The sequence below is a fragment of the Pteropus alecto genome, unplaced genomic scaffold (genome assembly GCF_000325575.1).
Source record: "Pteropus alecto unplaced genomic scaffold, ASM32557v1 scaffold25, whole genome shotgun sequence".
Classification (NCBI taxonomy): domain Eukaryota; kingdom Metazoa; phylum Chordata; class Mammalia; order Chiroptera; family Pteropodidae; genus Pteropus; species Pteropus alecto.
In genome coordinates this window covers 15534355-15557059 of record NW_006441955.1, presented here as the reverse complement: position 1 = coordinate 15557059, position 22705 = coordinate 15534355, and the positions used below count along the sequence as shown (strand labels likewise).

At 33.0% G+C, this 22705-nt stretch overlaps 1 protein-coding gene across 2 annotated transcripts in view; it reads right to left on the bottom strand.

The window, feature by feature from the left end:
- Positions 1-22705, bottom strand: part of PDE4B (phosphodiesterase 4B) — a 398194-nt gene that overhangs the window by 304721 nt on the left and 70768 nt on the right. The gene's annotated exons all lie outside the window — the stretch shown is intronic.

Genomic DNA, 22705 nt, shown 5'->3' with positions numbered 1-22705 from the left:
GAGCCCTACACAAAATCAAAGTATAAAAGTTAGAGGTCATTGAGAGCTCTCCAAGGTACCAAAGGACTATAGTCACTTAGTCTACTCATCCAATAGTAAGAGCCCTGTTTCTTAGTTCTCCTTAAGTGACACTATTTCTTTCTTCTTTTCTTTCTTCTTTTCTTTCTTCTTTTCTTTCTTTTTCTTTCTTTCTTTCTTTCTTTCTTTCTTTCTTTCTTTCTTTCTTTCTTTCTTTCTTTCTTTCTCTTTCTTTCTTTCTTTCTTTCTTTTTCTCTTTCTTTCTTTCTTTCTTTTCTATCTTTCTTTCTTTCTTTCTCTCTCTCTCTCTCTTTCTTTCTTTCTTTCACTTTAACTATTATGATGCCAGACGCTTGCCTTAATCTGAAATCTACTGTAACTAGCAGAATGCTATAATGTGCCTAATATCCTGACCTAATTCTGGCCTTTTATTGCAACTGGCTACACTGTTGACCAGCAACAAAATTTCCTGGCCAAATTTCAAATAGGCATTTAAAATATACACATGCCTGGTCTCCCCAACATTAATGAAAATTATTGAGAGAAATTGTGCTTCTGTGTATCAATAAATGCTCCTTGATAATAACTAATTTATTTTTCCTTCACTTCTAAGTACACAGTCTAGTACAGGTCTCAGTCACAAGTGACTACTTAGTGAATTCTTGGTGGTAGGCTAATCTAAACTAAAGAATCCGAACCTGGGGCTTGAATGATGCCTACAAATGAACCAGAGAAGTATAATTAGCTCCTATATCTCTCTAAGTGTACTGTCTATTTAACTGGCCTTCCAAATCAAATCCAGACAGACTTTCAGCTTAGATTTAGGTTTCTGCTATATAGTAAAGTAAAATAAAAAAAAGAGTATGGCTATATGTGTCAATATATAATTGTCTGTATTTCTAGATGCAAATTCCAATAGAATACTGGTTTGCAAAGGATACAATATATTGAAAATAATTTTCTAAAAAATATTTATTGGAGCATCTCATAAATGTGCATGGACCATTTAAACAACTCTATGTGAAATTATTTAAGTTAATTTTTAAATAATATGGAATTCAATTTCTTTTTAAAAATTTTATTATTAGTTTCAAGTATAAAGTACATTGGTTAGACATTTAAATAGTTTATAAAATGATCCTCCCCATCGCCATGACCTTCTATCAATTACTAATTTGTACTTCTTTAAACCTTCAAGGTTTTCTCCCAGTCTCCCAAGCCCCGTCCACTCTGGCTGTCACCAGATTGTCCTCTATATTTGTGAGTCTGTTTTCAATTAGTTTGTTCTTTTTGTTCCTTAAATTCCTCATATAAGTGAAATCATATGGTATTTATCCTTCTCTTTCTGACTTATTTCACTCAGCATGATAACCTCTAAGTCCATTCATGTCATTGTGAATGGCAAGATTTCATTTTTTTAGGCTGAGTAATATTTGATTGTATATATGAACCATGATTTCTTTATCCAGTCATTTGTTGATGAGCATTTAGGTTGCTTCCATATCTTAGCTACTGTATATAGTGCTGTCATGAACACAGGGATGCATAGATCTTTACAAATTATTGTTTTAGTTTTCTTTGGATAAATACTCAGAAGTGCAATTACTGGGTCAAAAGGTATGTCCATTTTTAATTTTTTGAGAAACCTCCAGACTATTTTCCATAGTGGCTGTACCAGTTGTGTATGAGGGTTCCCTTTTCTCCACATGCTTGCTAACACTTCTTGTTCTTTGATTTATTGATGCAATTTCTTAATAATAATTTCTAGGCTAGGAAAAGCACTAATACATTTAGTTATTGCAATGATATCAAAATAAAACATGCATCAGACTACTGGCGCCAAACAATGCCAGAAACTTTTCATTATATCAAGATGCATTTGAATGTGAAAATAGTAAATAAGAACTCCTACTACTAATTTAAGAGTATAATTACTACCAAAAGCAGAAAAAAAATAAGAATGGTGTTTTCAACTTTTAGGTAGTTTCATCATCATAAAATTGTTACATCCCATAGCATTTTATCCTAAGATCACAGTCTGTATCACAAAATTTTAAAATTATTTTCATACACATTTGTATTCTGCCTTAACATACAGTGAGCCCTCAATTGACATTAGCTGGATAAATGTGTAACATAAGCATAGTCTACTAATTTAAGATTATGTTCCATAGACACTTTTATAAAACATTATCATTTTAAATCTGATAATGCTACTTATTTCCAAATTCTGCTGTTAAGTTAAATTATCTGGAAGACCATCTAAGATGTTGATTGTCACTTCAAAGTAGTTTCTAGGGGCTCAAATATTTTTAATAAGAGATGGAATATGAATCTCATATTGGAAGTGTAAGATTTCCATTTTTGTCTACACAAGCAAAGTAAACCATTAAATTGAAATACTGATCACTTCATAAGGTATATAAATGTCTAATCAACATGTTGTACACCTGAAACTAACATAATATTGTATGTCATCTATAACTAAAAAATAAATTTTAAAAAATACTGAATCTTAAAACCTATTCAGTCAGAATATACCATACTATAAAAGTTAAAACCACATATTTTTTAGGTGGAAGTGTTTGTCTTACTTTTTCTAAAACTGCTAAATAAGTCTTGTTGCATGAGTAGCATTAAAGGAAGAAACAACTTTCACTTCAAAGATTCTATGATATGCAGAGGTATATAGAAGGTAGCCAGCTATCCAGGTGTCAATCTGCAAGTGATTTTAAAATACAACTGGAGTAAACGGTGCCACTTACCTCTGATTTTCACATGCAACCCTATATATAATTGGTGAAATGTAAATGGTTCTTAGAAAGCACTCTTGAATAGAAATGTTCTTAAATCTCACTAAGAATGGGTTATATCCATGAAATATTTCTGTACTTCACCAGCAGTTATAGTCAGGGAATAATCAGTAGTTACTTTCATCTGAGTTTCTAAACCCAAGAAGTGTATGGTATAGAAATTTTTACAGGGAAGGAATGACTTATTTTATTTTCTTTTTATAATATCCTAAAAAACTTTCTGGTCTCAAAGTCACAAATGAAGCTTGAAAAACAAGAAAATCTACAGAAATATGGGAAACATTTCGCCAATTCCATAATACTGACTATGCCTGAACACAGAAAGTTAAGTCAGAAAGACAATATGGTTCCACATACAATTTTGACCACAGAAAACCAGTTGTCTACCACCACCACTGAATATATGTAGAATAAATCAAAAGACTATTAGTTTACAGAAATGATAAATTGTTATCCTGACTATGTTAACCACAAATTATATGTTGAGTTTTTATTAGGCTAGTTTTTATTTTTAAACATATCAAATTGAACAAATTCTAGACTAAGTCTAATGGATATAGCCCACTTCTTCCAGACTTACTTTAATACTTCATTAATTGATATATAAATTGATATATCGATTTAGTATATATGTATTAAAAGCCTTCTATATGCCCAGCACAGTGTGAGATGCTGGTTATACAAAAGCAATAAATTGCCTGCTCTCAAATCTTTGCTCTCATATTCAATAGTCAAATAGAGGATGTCAAATATGTAAACCCGAAAACAGCAACGAATTGTATAAGCACAATCTAAATTCCAGAGAACCACCTTACAGCCTTCTTGCTTGAAGCCACTACTTTCAACTCAAGCCATTTTTTCTTCCCATCTCACCAGAACACCCCAAAGAGCTAGCACTCCTCTTTTTTAATAGCTGTCCTACGTAATCTGTCCCTGGGAATATGCCACCACCTCCTTCCATTCAAATATTACTGGGGGGCTGAAAGTGAGCTGCATTGTTTTGCTCCTTATCCATCTATTTCTGACCCAAAAGCAATCACTGAAGTCTTTTTGGTTGTGTTTTACTCCTCGGAAATTGGAAGAAGAAAAAAATATAAAATAAATATGGGAAGCTTAGAGAATCTGCAAAATTTTACACCATATACAAAAATCACCTTCAAATAAATCGAAGACCTAATCATAAGAATTAAGACTATAAAACTCCTAGAAGGAAACGTCGGGGTGGGTGGGAGCTTTAGATTTAGCAATCATTTCTTAGATATGACACCAAAAGCACAGGCAAAAAAAGTAAAAATACACAAATCAGACTACATCAAAACTTAAAACTTTTGTGCATCAAAAGTAAAAAGGCAATCTATGGAATTGGAGAAAATATCTGTAAATCTTATATCTGATAGGATTTAATGTACAGAATATATAAACAACTCCTACAGCTCAAAAACAACAAAAACAAACAACCTGATTTAAAAATAGGTAAAGGATTAGAATAGGCATTTCTCCAAAGAGATGCACAAATGGCCAGCAAGCACATGAAAAGATGTTGAATATCAGTAATTATTAGGTAAATGCAAATCAACACAATGAAATATCACTTTATACCGAGTAGAATGACTACTGTCAAAAAAGAAAAGAAAAGAACAAATGCTGGTAAGGATGCACAGGAACTGGAAGCCTATGCATTGTTGACAAGCATGTAAAATGGCATAGGCATTAGGAAAAACTGTATGATTGTTCCTCAAGAAATTTAAAAAATAGAATTACCATATGATACAGCAATTCTACTTCTGGGTATACACTCCCAAAGAATTGAAATCAGAGTCTCAGAGAGGTTAATTGTACATCCATGATTATAGCAGCATTATTTGCTATAGCCAAAAGATGAAAGCATGAGACCAAAGGTCCATAGGTATGGGAGTGGATAAATAAAATGTGGTGGTTTCCGGGGGCTGAAAGAAAAGGAAATGGGGAGTTGTGGTTTAATGTGTATAAAGTTTCAGTTTTGCAAGGCGAAAAGAGTGCTGGGAATTGCTCAAAAATGTGAATGTTTTTGACACTACTGGACTATATACTTAGAAATACTTAAGATGATAAATTTCATACTATGTGTATTTTGTCAGGATTAAATTTAAAAAACTGTATCAGTAAAAAGCAATGAATGAAATAAAGACAACTCTGCCAGGTTTGAAAATCCAAAATCCAAAGCATTTTAGGAGTATCAGAGCCTTAAATATGGGTAATCTGTAGATTACTAGTACCCACTGGAAATTTCTGAATGAAAAGTAGCCTCTCCACTGGCTACCACTGTGATTTATGTTTGGTTCTGCCTACTTCAAAGTGTGGCAAACTTAGTCATTATTTCACACATTCTTAATTAAACACAAGTACACAAACATTCATATAGTGCCAACTATAAGACAAGCATAGTGCTGGGGGAGTTACACTGAGTGAATTCAATTTTGAGAAAGTTATAATAGGTTTTCAGAAATTTGAGCTGAACACAATCATAGCAGAGTTTAGTAGTTAAGAATATGGATTTGGGCTGACCACTGAGGTCTTAATTCTGGCTCAGCTACTTGCTACCTGTGGTCTTTTTGGCTTTTTGGCTCAGTTTCTTCACCCTTAAAATGGAGATACTAATAGTACCTTATTCATAAAGTTGCTATGAAGAATAAATGATTAAGCATTTATGAAGCTGTTAGAGCATTATCTGGTATACAGGAAAGGGTACATAACTACTCATTAAAGAAATTCACAAATATTATTGAGCATCTAACTAAACAGAAATCACCCTCTAGTAGGTATGAACATCTGCTCGACCTGTGCCCTAGAACCTATTACTTAACATAGTGAAAGGGGATTCCTTGCTGTTTGGCTATTTCGAGAAAATGTTCAAGTTCTTGAAAATATCTCCTCCATCTGTGATAACTGAGAACAGATTGTTTAGAGAGGAAGTATGACGACTGCTAAGTTTTCTTGTACCAGACTCACAATGCGGTTACTTCTCCTGCCCTAGCAGTTTCAAACTGCACAGAAGTGGGGAGCAAACCTGTTGTCATGGTGTGCACACTATGATTGTTTTTAGAGAGAAATGTGCCATAAATCAGGTGTTATTCCCAGGTTTCAGAAAGAAAAAAATAGCAAAAGCAGAAACAAATCCAACGTTAGAAAAGTAACTTTTATCAAACTAGAGTCAAGGATGGAATTACAGTGATGCTCTCTGAGCAGAAGCCTGAGCTGCATTACAAATGTGAAATCTTTTATAAGGACCAGATGGAAACATTAAATGCCTAGAAAATTTGAGAACATGTTAAAAATGAAAATCCCAATCCAAATACAAAAACTATGTCTTATATATGCTGCTGCAAATCTAGAAAATATTTAGGACATAAACTCTTTAAAAGATTGTCTTTCATTGAAAACTAAACAACCCTTAAGAGTTCTCAACCGGTGAACATTTGGATAAAAAATCTTTCATGGTAGTTCAAAAAACAGCATTTGGACCTGGACAAAAAATGACAAGATATAACTCTCGATATTTGTCATCACAATACAAAAAGGAAAACCATTAGAAAATCAAGGTCTCAATTAACAATGAATTTCTTAACTGAGTACCTAGAAGAATGAGGTTTTAAATATTATAACCTAGGAAAACTATATACAAATCTGTGTTTATATCAAAACATAGGTTGTCCTTCATATTACTAATTTCCATTGTACATCTGTTCACATTTTAGAAATATCCTAATTGTTTGACAAATAGTATGTGTGTGGGCTTTTTCATACCCTATAATTTCAGATGTTACATTATTACATCACCCTCTGCCTTGCCAATATCCCAGTGGTAAAACAGGAACCAAAATAAGTCTTTCTCATGTGCAACAAAAATATAGACATGTTAGAGAAAAAAAGTAAGAAAGTCAGTTCAACAGTTACTTGCCTGTTACCATGCAATGTGATAAGACTACTTATTGTGGTAATCATTTAACAATATATGCATATATTAAATCATTAAGTTGTATAATTTAATGATTTAATATATGTATATATTATACAATGGTGTGCACACTATGATACAATGTTATATGTTCAATTATATGTCAATAAAACTAGATATAAATACAATGTTATATGTCAATTATATGTCAATAAAACTTATACAATGTTATATGTCAATTATATGTCAATAAAACCAGACTTAAAATAAAATAATTTTTTTTATCAATTTATAAAAGAAATAGCACCTGGCCTCAAAGAGATTAATCTAATACAATGACTCCTGATATTTTTTTCTTCAATATATTGCCCTAAAAATGTCACTTACAATTGTAATACCTTGTCTTGAAAAATACTCATCTTACTATTGTTTTAATAGCCTGGCCATAGTGTGGAGAAAAAAATAGTCATAGTCTAGGCTTATGTGCAATTTTCAGTCTCTTATTCTATGAATATTCTTTTCAATCCCACTGATTCATGATATATTGGTGACATGATAAGAACCACTGTTTTAGTGTGAGTCGAAGAAACATACTTACGATTAAAGAATAAATATCTACATATTACTATCCAATAATGCTGAAGACTAATCCAGCTTTCCACCCTTACAAATATAGCCAAAGGACTCATCATATACATATATCCACACACACACACACACACACACACACACACACACACACACATATGTACACAAACTGCCCATTTTACAGTTGAGGAAACTGAGAACTAAAGAGATTAAGTGAACCTGCCACAGCAAAGTGGCAGAGGAGAAGCCCAACCAGTCGTAGTACTATATTACCATGATAAAATCTGCATCAATACTGAACTTGAACTCAAAGGAAAACAAATATATATACATACAAATATGTATACAAATATATATATATATATACACACACACACACATATTCAAATGTATATGTGTGTGTGTATATAATTATTTGAAGTAGGGAGAGAAGATCAATTAATCTTTGGTGGGATGACGAGGCTGATTACATCATCAAATAATGCCAAAAGTCTTGTAGGAAGAAAATGAGGAAAAGTCAGTGAGGTGGGAATTTGGAAAGTCATTGAGAAATGATGAAAAAGTAAGACACGTTATAGAGAGCTTACCTGTGAGTGTAAAGTGAAGTACTGGATATAAATTAAAGTTTTCTCATTACAAGTTCAGTATACTTTCCACATTCCACCTCTCTTTCTCTCTCATCTGTTAAATTTTAATAATAATTTATTTTAATTTTTAAAATTTATATTTGCAAATAAAATTGCTTATTTTGGGGGGTACTTTTACTATTTTATCTATCACAATGTATTTTAAATTATCTTTCACATTTCTCTTTCCATTCAACTCAGAGCCTCAGTGCTTAAAATTGGAAGGACCTAAACAATCTGCACAATTCATTTGTTCGTGCATTCATTTATTCATTCAACAAATATGTATTAACTGCTTATCATGTGCTCAATTGTGTTGTAGGATTAAGAGATTTAGCAGTGAACAAAACAGATAAAGTCTGTCAACATGGAGTTTATATTCTAGTGGGAGAAGGCAGACAATAAGATAGATGATAAGATAGATAGATAGATAGATAGATAGATAGATAGATAGATAGATAGATAGATAGATAGACGAGAGAGAGAGAGAATAGGGATGTGGATGTGGATGTAGATATATGCATCAGGTATGGATAACTACTATACAGAAATCAAAGCAGGGGTAAAGATAATAGGAAGGCTAGGGCAGGGAGTGCTATTTTATACAGATGGTGAGGAAAGTCCTCTCCAATTGGATAAATCTAAGCAATGACCTGAAAGAAGAAAAAGGGCCATACAGATATCTCAGGGAAATTCTTTCATGACAACAACAAAAAAGGCAGAAACCCTGATGAGGGATACTGTTTAGACTGTTTGAGGACCAGCAAGTATACCGGGTGGATGGAATGGTGTGAGGGAAAGGAAAGGAGTTTGAGAAGTAATAGATTGAGACCAAGGGGCCTTGCAGAGTATGTTGACCCATACTCTGAGGGAGATGGGCTACTACTGAATGATTCTGAATAGAGGAGTGGCACAGTCACTCACATGTTATTAAGGATCACTGGGTAGCTGTGTGGGGAACACACTGTAAGGAAAAAAGAGTGAAAGCAGGAAGATTAGGTAAGGTTAATGTCATAATCCAGGTGTGAAGTAATGGTAACTTGAATCAGAATGGTGGCAGTGGCAGCGATGAAAAGCGATCAGATCTGGATACATTGCAGAAGTAGGGCTGATAGAATTTGCTGATGTATTTGGAGTGTGAAATATCAGAGAAAAACAGAAGTCGTGAAGACTCCAAGATTTTTGGCCTGAGCAATTTTAAAAAATGGAATTTCATTCTAATGAGATAAAGGAGACTGGGAACAGATTGCAAAAAGGGTGAGGTGAAAATCATGATGTCAACCAATTTTGGATGAGCTAAGATCTAGCATCAAGAATGCTGCTGGATAAATATATAGGTTCAGAGAAGTCTGGCTGAAGATATGAATTTGGGAATCATTGGCATATAGGTATTATTTAATGTCATGAGTCTGAGTGAGATAATTGGCCTAAGGAGTATAGACAAAAAAAAAAAAGAGAGAGAGAGGGGTCCATATTTCTGTGGGGGCATTCTAATGTTTAAAGTTTGGGGACATAAAGAGGAACCAGCTGAAGAGATTGAGAAAGAGCAGACTCTGAGGAAGGAGAGAGATTATAGTATCTAGGAAGTCAAGTGAAGTCAGTGTTTAAAGAAAGAGTAGTCAATAGTATGATATGCCGCTGATGGGCTGAATAGGATGACGATTGACAATTGATTATCAGATTTGGCATAAGGATGTTATAACCTTAATAAGAACATTTTTAGTGGAGTTTTGAGGGAAAACCTTGATTAGAAGTTTCAAAAGAGGACTGGAGGAGAAAAAATGTTGAGAGAAGTATACAAAATTATTTTAGGGAGTTTTGCTATAAAAAGGAAAAGAAAGGGTAATAAATAGAGGGATACATGGAGTCAGAGAGGGTGTTTGAAAGAATAGAGCTATAGCATGTTTATAGACTGATCGAAATTAATAGGATTGAAAACTGATGATGCAGGAAACAGCAGGAACAAGTACAAGAGCAAATCCCTAGAGGGTGAGAGGGGATAAAATGCAGTGAACAGTGTGGAGGGATTGGCCTAAATCAGGTACAGAGAGTTAATTCATAGAAACAAGAAGGAAGACAGGAAACAGGGACACTGAACAGGAAGGTGATAGACTTGGTGAATGAATGAAAGGTTTGTAAATAGAACTATATGCCAGGGACATTTAGCCTATCAACTGCATCCTATACCTTGAGGGGATTGGAAGATACCATTTCATCCTCTAAAATAGTTCTCTTTGTCTCTCTTCTCTAATGTGTCAAAGTATCCAAGTAGAGATTAATTCTTCTGGTTTAATGTTTATTTCCCTAAAATGAAATAACACATTAAACCTCATGAGTCAATTATGCTTATGTGCGAAGGTATGTGTCAAATCCTCACTCTGAGAAGGCTTTTACAAAGGAGGCATAAGAGCATGATAAGCCTGGATGTTTTCCCTTAGGGTTTGGGAGTTGGAGGCTGAGAAAGATGGAGTGGGATGTGTGAAGAAGTACCACTGAATCTATGGACATTACCAATATTACAGTGTTTAACTAAATAAGAGCACATGGGATAATTCTTGGTTTGCCATTTTGTAGCTTGGCTACCTACTATATTAGTCAATTGATCTCTCTGAGTCTGTCTCCTCATCCATAAATGGTGGTAAAGACTAAGTGATATCAGATGTGTGTGGTATAATTTTTCTATTATTGCCCCATTTTTTATGTGAACAAAATTAAAATACTGCTATCTTATTCCTCTCTCTCTCTATCAGAGCATATTTCCTACTTGCTCACACTTATACCCGACCTTTTGCTCTAGATCAGGCTCTCAAGCATAGCTCCCTAGTCATTAATTGCTGAAGAAAGTCAGTCAGTCACAATAACAGGGGAGATTCAATGCTTACACACTTTTGGAAAGAAGAGAAACACCATTGCTCTGTAAACCTTTAGTTTCATTATCAGATTGGCACCACTTGGAGCAGTAGGAGAGCCATTATGTTTTATACTTGTATACTTGTAACATCCATATATGTCAAATAAAATCATTTCACATACCAAATGATTTATATACTCTGCTTGGCTAGAAGAAAGCTCCTTGATGCAAGATGCATCATATTTGCACCATCCAACAATTAATATTTGTTGACTGGAATCAATACAAAATGAAAATGCAAGCCACACATCAGAATTAATTCACTAGGCAATGTTTACCTGGTTTTTAGCCGTTAAAAAGGACTAACACACAGCAAAGCTTTAAGAAACTAAACATAAACATGCTTTGAGGGGATTGGAAAATACCATTTCATCCTATAAAATACTTCTCTTTGCCTCTGCTCTTTACTGTGTCAAATTAGAGTACTCAGAGTACAAATACTTGGCAAAAGCATTTTTAGAGTTCACATAAAATATAAAATTTATTAATGTATTTTAAAACTGAGTCACATTTTTGAATATCTGATATGCATAAAACTTCCTAGAAGCTTTTTTTCCCCATCTGAATATCTCTGCCAAGTTACTTTGCAGAAAACCAAAGCACTCTATAACCACTGGTATTCAATATTCATATCATAATGTATAAGGTAAGGATGGTAGAGCAGGTAATTATTAATCCCATTTGACAAAAAAAGCTACCAGCAGAAAATGTATGCACATGTGCTCACTGGGCATTTGGGATTCAGCTGGCATTAAAATTCAAATCCCTTGAATCCCAAGCAAGTACTGTGTTTATAGAGATAGCTCTTTCATGATATTAAACTCTGCAAAGCTTTATTCAGATGAAGCAGTTGCTTAATTTAATCTATAATTGCCAGATAGCTTCCTTAAAATCTTATATTTATTAATTTAGACAGAACCAGAAAGTTGGCACGATTTTTGTGAAGTACAAAGTATTTCACCCTATTTTGCACTGTTGCAAAGCTTTGAGTTTATCTGAATAACCATTTTTCAATGATGTGCCAATTCACCAAAACAGAACCCCTTGTCTTAAAGATATAACCTTTTACTGCCTTTCAACTGCTTGGAGACAGAATCAACCCGATCAATGATAAGAAAAGGAAGTCTTTGTCAAAAGAGAAGCGATAACCTTTATTTCTGTTTTCATCCCTAAATATTCTTCAAAACAACCAACAAATAAAAAGCAATTTGATCTAAATGATATAAAGTCATCTGGATAAAGGATAAATACAACTTTTGCTGCTCTGATTATTGGTTATATGAGCTTTCTATTATCTTTCTGCAGGAAGAATGAACATGATGTAAAGACCCATGGGATAGATTAGATCTAAAACTATCATTTAGTCTAGCCCCTGTCTCCATATAGTCTCTCACTTAAGTGCTCCCATACAGCAGAAACTCCTTTCTTTTTTATAAAATAAAATGTTTCTGGTATTTAATTATGTTTATTAACAGGATGCTCTTTACATACAACCCAAACACATCTGCGTCATTTAAGTCACTCGCTTTGCTTTGTATTCATTGGTATTAGTTTATCGTTACTTTCTATCCTATAAACTTACCTTTCTTCTTCTTTAAATAAATAGGTTCCAATTTTTTGTGACTTTTGACAATTCTAATTAATTTTATGAATATCATATATGATAGGGAAAAAAATTGTTGTATTTCTACTTTACTGACAAGGAAGTTGAGGTTCCCAAAAGGTTAAATGACTACCTCTGCCCTACAAAAAAGAAAAAACAAAAAATGTTTGTAAGTGGTGGCACCAGGACACATGTCTAGATTCTTTGACTCTAGATCCTCAGCTCTCTTTCCATTGCCTGTCATGAATAAACTGTCTTACATAAATAAATCACTAGGAAGTTAGATTCTAATGACTAGGAAAAACTGCAGTGACATTCTGGTACTTTAAAAAGAAAATTTTTTTAAATTTATCAGAAATTTATTTAAATTAACTTAGAGAAATAGTGTTGATGTTTCACTGATGAAGACAAGTATCAAATTCAAGAAAGTAACTGAAATTTTAAAGAATAAAGATCATTTTATGGCCAAAGTAATTTACAGTTGTCTCTGAAGTATGAGACTGACTAAATCCCAAAACACATAGTGATTTCTTTTTCTCTTTAAATCTTATTTTTCTGTGGTAAGAACATTTAAAATGGGCTTTAAGATACAGTACTAACCTATGAAACTAAGTAAAATTTAAGTGGTCTAAAAAGAATGAATTTAATATGTATAACTTAATGAAAACTTAATTAAACCGTGTCATATAAAATATTTAAGTAATTTATATTATGATATATTATAAATTTTTATGTGAAATCATAAGCTCTGGATACATTAATGAACTAATAATGTCCACTGATTACCTGTCATTGTCCAGGGATTGTGCTAAGCATTGTACATACATTACTTCATTTAGTCTGCACAATGGTCTAAAGAGATCTAAATAGTATTTTTCTAATTTTGCAGATGTAGAAAAAGAAAGTAAGATAGGTTAAATGGTTTGTCCAAAATCCAGTGTCTGATAAAAGGTGGAGTGGGATTCAAATGTTGTGCTCTTTGCACCAGACCACCCAGCCTCGTAAAGTCCCTATGTTGTTTTAGTAAACATAATTTTCTGGATAAGCTCACACCTGGGTGAGCAGGATGATAGGTAAGGACCAAGGCCATAGTTATCCCTGGGAAGTTGAAATTTGCATATGGATTTTAATGGTAAAATCTCAGGAGGAAGTCTTGGGCAGTTCTAATACCAGCAAGAGAGATTTGCTTTCCTTAGTTTCTTTGTCCTGTCTTCCTTGACCTCTTTTCTGGAGGCCTAAATAGTCCCGATGGTGAGAGAAGTTTCCTGCAGAAACTGCTGGGGTAACTGTGGCCCAATTAAGCCACAGAAACACTTTCCGAAGCTTTATGCCATAACAAATAGTCTGAGCTTATTAATTTGTGGAGGAATAGAAAGGGTGGCAAGGAGACATTTTGAGATAAATGAGTTTTTGACAACACTGGAATTTTCCTATGGCATTTGTTCATTAAATCCTATATTGGATTTTTAAATGTGGGATCCTGAAATAGACAAGACATCTTTCTATGCTTTTTCTTTTTAGTTTCAAGCTTATTGGTGCAAATGGATGGAATTACTTCAAAGTGGTTTTCTTCGTATCTCTTTCACACAGTGGATGATAACACATGGCTTTTTAAAATATCTTGGTGATAGCAGCCAAACAAGTCTATAAAGTTTCTTACTGGGGATGTAAGCTATTCACACTGGATTTTCAGATATGTGTTTCAATATAATTGAACTTGGGTCATTGAAATGTGATTATCACATAGTAATAAATGACTGGTATTTTGTTTCTTCAGTATACGAAATAGTCGCACAGTGGATATTATAAAATCATATCTGTATAAATTCATGTGCACTTTGACTCTTTCAAATTGGCACATTCCATACACAATGATACTGAAAAAATAATTTCTGCTTTGCAACAATAATGTGAATGTTTGTGTATGTTTAGAGATTTAGTAAGATAATTAAACAGTAGCATCTATTAACTGATTTATAATGCATGAAGTATTGTGCTAAGTACTTGAATATGTTATCTTAGGGGATAGATATATGATAGAGAGAGAGAGAGAGAGAGCGAGCTAGAGAGCTAGATAGACATGTTTTTAAATTAAATTAACATTTGAAAATATTTAAGCATAAGGTTATTTTCTCTATTGTGCAAATAAAGAAATTGGGGTCTAAGACAATTAACTGACTAATCTAAAATTTCATTAGCAAGTCAAGAGAAACCCAACCTAGCTTTCTTGACTCCAGATAATGCAACATTAAACAAAGATTAGCAGTGAAAAATAAAATTCAAGATAATTTTTAAAAGAATACAATCATAGAACCCCCATGTGTAGTATGTTAAGAAATATAATGTTCCATACTAATGGACATAAGTTCTACAGGTTTAGAAAAAGAAATCATCTCTTCTTGGGGAAGGAAAATTTGAATTCTATAGACATCCATCCTCTTAGAAACTGTTTCAGGCACCTCAAACTAACAACAACAACAACAACAACAACAAAAGTTATAAACTATTATATATACCTCTAACCTGCTACTATAACTGTTTCAATAGTTTACTTTTAAAAATGGGCTATGAACTTATTCATAATTTGTCAGTATATTAGTACTCTATTAAGAATTAAACTCTGAAATTATGGTATGAGAACACATTGATGGAATCAAAATAATCCATATTTTAAAAATATGTAAATCTCTTTTTGATCCCAAAACTACTACCCTCCATCTAAATGTTAAACTCTTTAAACTAAATAAAATGTATGCATGATTTAATATATGGAGAGAGATACAGAGTAAATGTGGAACAACATTGATAATTAGTAAATCTAGATAGAGGGTTTCTGTTGTACTATTCTTGCAAGTTTTTGAAATTTTAATCCTTCACTACCAGCGATTTCTCCTTGACCCACAGATAATTCCACCTTCCTCATTTATCCTGCTGCCATGCCTGGACATCTTAGATACATATAATTTTAATGTTATAAATTGTCTGAAAATTTCTATGACTTTATCAAGCACAGCTACACAGAAATTTTTTCTCTCGCCACTTACTTATCTCTTAAACTTATAGTTCTCAAGTACTTGGAGATTATGGAATCTGTGTGAGATGCCTCTAAAGCTCTCTAAGCCTATAGTTATCCAAGTTGCTTTATTTGATACGAGACCAAGATAAAGATCATCACCACCCTATTTTTCAAGGAATCCCCGAAATGGTTCCTAGAACACTGATGTTCCAGAATACACAGTTTAAAAGCAATTTTGTCTGAAGTCACATTACCAATATCCCTTTATTTCCAATCTGTGCAATTTGTACTAAGCCTGAGTTGTGAGGGATGTAGGTAGGAAGAGAAGGATAAGCCAGGTCAATGAGGGAAGCATGCTATGTGGCATATGTTCTTTTCCATGAAGGTGTAGAAAGAAAAGCAGTCATTTTCATTTCCCCTCAAAGAGAAAATGCCTAAGATCTAGCAAGAAGCAACTGTGATGGTCAATAAATTACTTTTTTTTTTTTCAACTGAAAGTACACAGTGGGATTCAAACATATCTGTGTCAGACAATTACTAGGAGTGACAGAGGTCCCAACCTCTTAGTTCAGAAAAAATAAACCAGAACCAAGTGAAAATTTTCACTTCTGGTGATGTCTTTTCTAGAGTATAGGGGTTATTAATTCACAATTTCCTCATTCTGCAAGTCATACACTCACTTCCAAGTTAGCCAGGGAAATTCTATAAAAAATGGAAGGAGATTTAACTTTGGGTGGTGAACACACAATGCAATATACAAATGATGTATTATAGAATTGCACACTTGAAATCTATATAATTTTATTAACCAAAACTTAATTTTAAAAAAACTGAAAAAAAGCTTAAATTCCTATAGCTCTTATTAATATTTTAAATGTTACATCAGCAAAAAATATAGATAATTAATCTCACATGTAATATGCAAACATTTTAAAGGTCAAATGACAAATATATTCCTCTGTACAACACTTCCACTCAGACAGTTAATCAGAGCTATGTAGAGCTTTTCTGAGCTGAAGTAACAACAGTGCTGTTTGATGCATGAGGAATAACTAAAATAAATAACTGTACCATGCTACAGACAAATATTTACTTTACAGCACTACTAGCTAGGTAATATGATTTGTACACAGTGGCTTAATTAAATAGGCTACCATGTAAAACACTTAGCCTCTAGTGAGATATTGTAATAAAACCTGTACCTGCAATATCATAGAACACAAAATAGGAAGCAAGTTAGAGTAGCCCTACTGGCAGAAAGGGAACACAACTAAGAGATAGGTGAAATAAGGATTCTTATAGAATAAGCATCAACTAAGCTTCCTTTTCTTCTCCATCATATTAGGCTGAAGGAAAAGTATTCTAAGAATAAAGAGCAGGATAGTGGAACCATATTTATTCTTTCTTTTATTTTTTCGACGATTATTTATTAAGTGCCATCTTTCTTGTAGGTGCATGGGATGTACTAAACAGGACAAAATTCCTACCCTCAGGCAATTTAGTTGGGTTGGCAGACAAAGAAGGTAAAAAAAAAATGTAACAGGTGATATCTTTCAGGTGATATATTTTCAGGTAATGATAAGTGCCAAGAAGCATGAGCAGAGTAAGAGACTAGAAAGTGAACAGGTGTTTTTTTAGATACAGAAGTCAGAGAAGCCTTCTCTAGCAAGTGATATTCGAGTAGAAGCCTGAATGCAAGGAAGAGAATGAGCCATGTCAACATCTAGGATACTCGTTTTCCAGGCAGAAGAAACACTACATGCAAAGACCCAGAAATGGAAACATGCTAGGTTTGTTGAAGAACAGAAAGGAGGCTAACATGGCTGGAGAATAGGAGATGAGGTCACAGGTAACCTGAGGCCAAATAATGTAGGTCTTTGTAAACCATGGTAAGCATTTTAGATTCTTTTCTGAGAATCATTCAAATGCCTTAAGCATAATGTTGCTAGTGTCTTGATGGTGATGTTACAGAAGAAAGCACTATACATCTAAGGAGAAAAACTAGGAGACAACAGAAGAAGGAATGGGAAGAGAAAGCAAATGGGATTTTGCAAAAGGCGCTAGACTTTAGCAGTGGACAGTAGGTATGCTTGCTGGGCCACCTTCCAGCATGTGTCCTAGGGGCTGTCATCATTACTTTACAAAGCCTTTTATGGTAAGCATTTTAAAAATCCAATACATTGAAGACTTGCAGACACTAAAAGGCCAGGAAAATACTGTTTATAGACTTGCATTACTGAGAAAATGCTTGCTCTGATTAAAGCAATAGATCAGGCTATGAGGCATATATTTCCTCTGGCATTTAGTTCAAACTGTGGACTAAAATAATTTCTGTAAAAAAAAACCCCACCAGGTTTATACATAAAACAACACAAAGCACCCCTGGTAAATTAGGACTGAGCACTAAGGTTTTCCCTCGCTTCGCCCATCCTCTCAAGCACCTTTGCTCTAATTGTTTGATGTATTTGGGGGTAGTGCATCAGCTAGTACCATACATAGCATCATGCCATGGATGACGAATGCAAGGAATACCAAATTTACATACTCTCCTCCCAGTTTCCATAAACAGTAATTTGTTAAGTCATAAAGAATGGCAGGAGCACAATTTTTAATGTTATGAAATATACGCAATAATTAGAAGTCATTATCTCTCAGATGCACATTTTCCTTTTCCCTTTGCTTCTAATCTCTTCATCCACTTGTCCACTCTCCACAATACCTGCAAAGTACGTTTTCAAAGTAAAAGCTGTTTAGAACAATATATTGTTCTAAATATATTCAGAACAATGTCAGACACACTATAAGTGCTGAATAAATGTGAGCTCTTATTACTGTTATTTGTTAATGGAATTTCCTACTGTTTCCTCGGCCAAAAAAAAAAAGTTCTTCCTGCCCGTTCTTCTGAAAAACTCCTATTCATTCTTCAAGGCCCCACTCCAATGTCATCTTTTCTCTAAACCCTCCCTAATACATTGACTCACTTTCTAGCAGCATTTATTTCTTCTGTGCATTCATGACAAGGTGATCATCATTCTTCAATAGCATTACAAACCATTGATTAATTATTAATGCAAAAGTTTGTTTTCCTGGTAGTATATAAGTTCTTTGAAGGCAAGGGCTGTCTTTCTCATTCTGAATCTCCTAAACCCAGAGTAGGATTTAGAGCATAGTAGGCTCTCAATAAATGTTTTGTTCAATCGAACGTTCAATTAGTAAACATATAAAGACCCAAATACTTCTCAAAAAATGTCCAATATTGCTAGGAAATTATTTAAGAAAATTGAAGAAAACAAGGCACAGATTTAGTAGATTGAGCTAACAAACTTGGACTAAATTGCATGACAGTAATGTGCTTTAAGTTCAGAGAAAGGTCAAGCATATACTATATCCATTGTTTTCTTTATACTCTTCTCCAGTTATTCCAGCTTTGTCTTATCAGTATAAGTTCCCTTAGAGCATAAACTATGTCTTTTAATAGCTTTGTGTTCAGATATTGGGCACAAAAGTACACATTTCATGAACTCTTGTTAAAATAAAGATTTCCAAGATATAGGAATAACTACATTAGAAGAAAGGGAAAAAAAAATCTTTTTTTCTAATACTAATTCTAATTAAAAAAAATATATTGTGCAAACATATTCCCATGTGCAAGCACAGACAAAGGGTGGTGTTTACCAATATCTTTGCTCTTCAAGCGGAGACTGTAGGAAAGAGGTATGTAGTGCACTCAGGGTATATTCAAGACCATTACCAGTAGTTGTCTTCAGAGAGCATCATGCTGCTGATGATGGAGGAGAACTGATAAAGGAGGCTGAAACATCAGCAAAGGAAAGAAGATGAAAAGAGCTAGACACTGTATGACAGGTGTCAGTCAAGAAAAACAGTTTACATAAAAAACAGGTAGGATAACATTATGCCTCAGAAGTTGTCACCCTTGATTTGAGGTTAGGGATAAATAATATGTTGACCTAAGGACTGGCATTAATTTCCCTCCTCCCTATTTAGCAATGCTGACCATTCCATTGACACTTTGCAATGTATGACATGTTTTTATCTATATTTCCTCAGATCATCTAATGAGACATGTTTTTATCTGTATTTTCTCATATCATCTAATAAGTGTGATGTCCACTTCTGGATCTCAGAATTCAAAGAAAAATTTGGAAATTAGAGATGGTGGTTCAGAGTCAAAACAATGATTAATGAAGTAGAAATACTTGGAAGAAGCTAAATCAATTCAGAACATTTTAAAAATATCTGCAACATGTAATATTGAAAAGAACATAAACTTAGAGTATTCTTGTACTCAAAGGAAACTTAAATAAGATAATATATGTGAACATTGTAGTAAAGAACTTAAATTATAGTAGGTGTTGGAATCTCTATAGGTTGAATGAGTTTTTTTTTTTTCTTTTCTTGCTCTCAGTGGTGATCAATTCTATAAGTTGACTGAATAAAAAAAGAAAACCCTGAGACTAGTTAATAATGATCTTTAGATTCAGACAGGTTCTTTTAAGTCTTTTCTCAATACCCAGCAAGGACCAAAATATAGATTATAAATATTACATATCATATATAGATTGACCATGAGGAAGAATTTTCCAATACCTGGACTATGAAGTAGTGAGATTTTGTGCTAAGTGAAGTTATAGAACTCTTTTCTCCAGGACCTTAAAAATAGGAAAGATTTCCATATGTCAAAGATGGAGTAATCGTGGTCCCGGCCAAAGGTAAAAGAAGCAATCAGATAACCACCCAAATTCCTTCCAGAGTAAGGATTCTGTAAATATTCTGATTAGTGACAATACATTGAATATCTACTTTTTTCAGATGTTTTTAAATAATCCCAGAGCCAGTATTTCACAAGTCTTTCTTAAATCTTCTGCTATTAGCGCACATTTCATGATTTAGGTTTTCAAAACCAGAACTACATGTTCATCTGACCAAAGTATGAAATCTACAAATAACTAAAGATTTTAAAAAATTGTTCAGTAAGTTTAGAAATAAACTGTATCCTCTGTATTGTTTAGCTTCGTCATGAAAATTACTTTAATTTCAATCCTGGAATCAAAACAATCCAATTTTAAAAGAAGCTTACTGTCTACTGTAAAGTAATAACATGTTTTTAGAGACTTCTAAGTGCATACCTTGGAATTTCTAACATAAATGCGTGGTTTGGAAAATGCCAATCATTGATCATGAAAGGACAGTTATATTTCATTATAACAAAGAGACAAAGATAAAGTACTTATGTTTTTATTTCCTCATGTAACTATTACATATGATGCTTTGGCAAATAATTTTTAAGATTGGTGAGAAAGTCATTCAAATATATAAGATATGTGAATATTTTCCAAAAATTTTTTTTCACTGAATGTTTCATGAAAATAATGAATTTGAAAAATATTAAACTCAGATAAAACAATAGAAAGAAGCATAAATATAGACATAATCAGGAGCTGAAAACAAACTATGGTACAGCTTTACTAAGAAACATAAGAGAGTGCCTGAGTTGAGAGGGAATAAGAGAGTGAAAATGAATCATGGTCATAACTAAAGTTATAAAATAAGCATGATGATTAATGGGTTCTTTGAACCTATATTATGGTACATTAAACCAAAGTTGTATGTTTTATTTTTTGGTAATTTGTGGAAATTTTTGTTTTAACTTAGCTAGAAGAAGATCATTTTAATAGCATAAGTTATCTCGGATAAAATTTAATTGTTCTTTTTGTAACTTGCTGCAAGAAAATTCATATAATGCATGAGTAAAACTGGCTCTTTAATCATTTTAAAATTGGGGTTCTTTTGAAAAGGAAAAATCCAATATTTATAGCTCTATGTTCCTAGCATATCAAAAATCTATTCTAAGTAAAAGAAAGGTCAAATTATTATATTCAGGAACTCTACAATAAGAAAAATATTATCAAGGTTTTATGAAGATTTGCCATTACTTAAAAATTAGCTTACTAAAATTAAATATCCCTCTAATGAAAATAATGGTTTAATATTAACCAAATAGTAAAAAATATGAGTCTATTAATTCTTTTATGAAAACTAATTAACAACATACCTATATACCTTCTCCTATTCAGTTATACTACTTAGCATATTATATTAAAATACATACACGTTAGGGGTGGGGTAAACCATTAGAGAGAGGACTTCTTTAAATCAGTACATACTTACATGTAAGTCTTCTCTTTATATAAATGCTACCATTGGTAGGTTTTGAAAAACTCATCATATGTATTCTACAAGTATGAGATAACAATTAACTAATAAGATTTAATTCATTAAAAGATAACAAAAAAATTCTCCAATAAAACAATTACATAAACAACAGTCCATTGTCAGAAAATAAAAATAACCATATCATTTTTAGCTAGGAAAAGTATATGTTGACTAAACATGTGGTGTCCATCAAAGGTATTCTACATATTTCTAGGGGTATCTTGAATTTGTCAATGCACTATGCAATAAATTAGGCAGACAAATATTTCAGGTGAGTAGAAACAGAATTTAAGTAAATACTAATTTTAAAAACCAGATAGCCTCGGTTTATGCTGGTTGGCAACCCTGTATGCAATCACAAAAATCACTGTGCTAGAATTGCCTTGAAGAGTTACTAGCTCCCTTCATTGCTATGGTCCCTATTAAAGAAAAACTATAGGTACAAATACCCAATTTTGAAGGGTATCTTCATCTGAAAGTAAATATGTCCTTCAAAAAATCTAAAATGGCCTAACTTTTATAGTTAAAGTTTAATTTCCATTGTGTTTTTTCTCACATTTCACTATCACCCAAGTTTAAGGAAGCTAGCCTATTGTATATAACATATACATTAAAGGTGGCAGGTATAGTGCAAGAACAAAGGGCTATTTTTGAATTTATTTACTTGGTATGTGCAAGTAAGTTGGAAATTTATTATTATCTCTAAATTTTCAGTCATTATTTTTTACAACAAACATCTCAAAGATAATAGCAATTAGAATCACAAATAAAATTGATTAACTATGTAATTTCAGAAGTAGGAACTTAGTTTTCCCTTTCCTTAAGTAGCGTAAAGTCAATAAGGCAAAAACCCACTAGTTTATACACTACAAACATGGCAATGCAATAAATCAAGTCTGACTTTACACATTGTCTTCAGAAATAAATTAGAACTAAAATTAATACACTTCTTGTACCAAAAA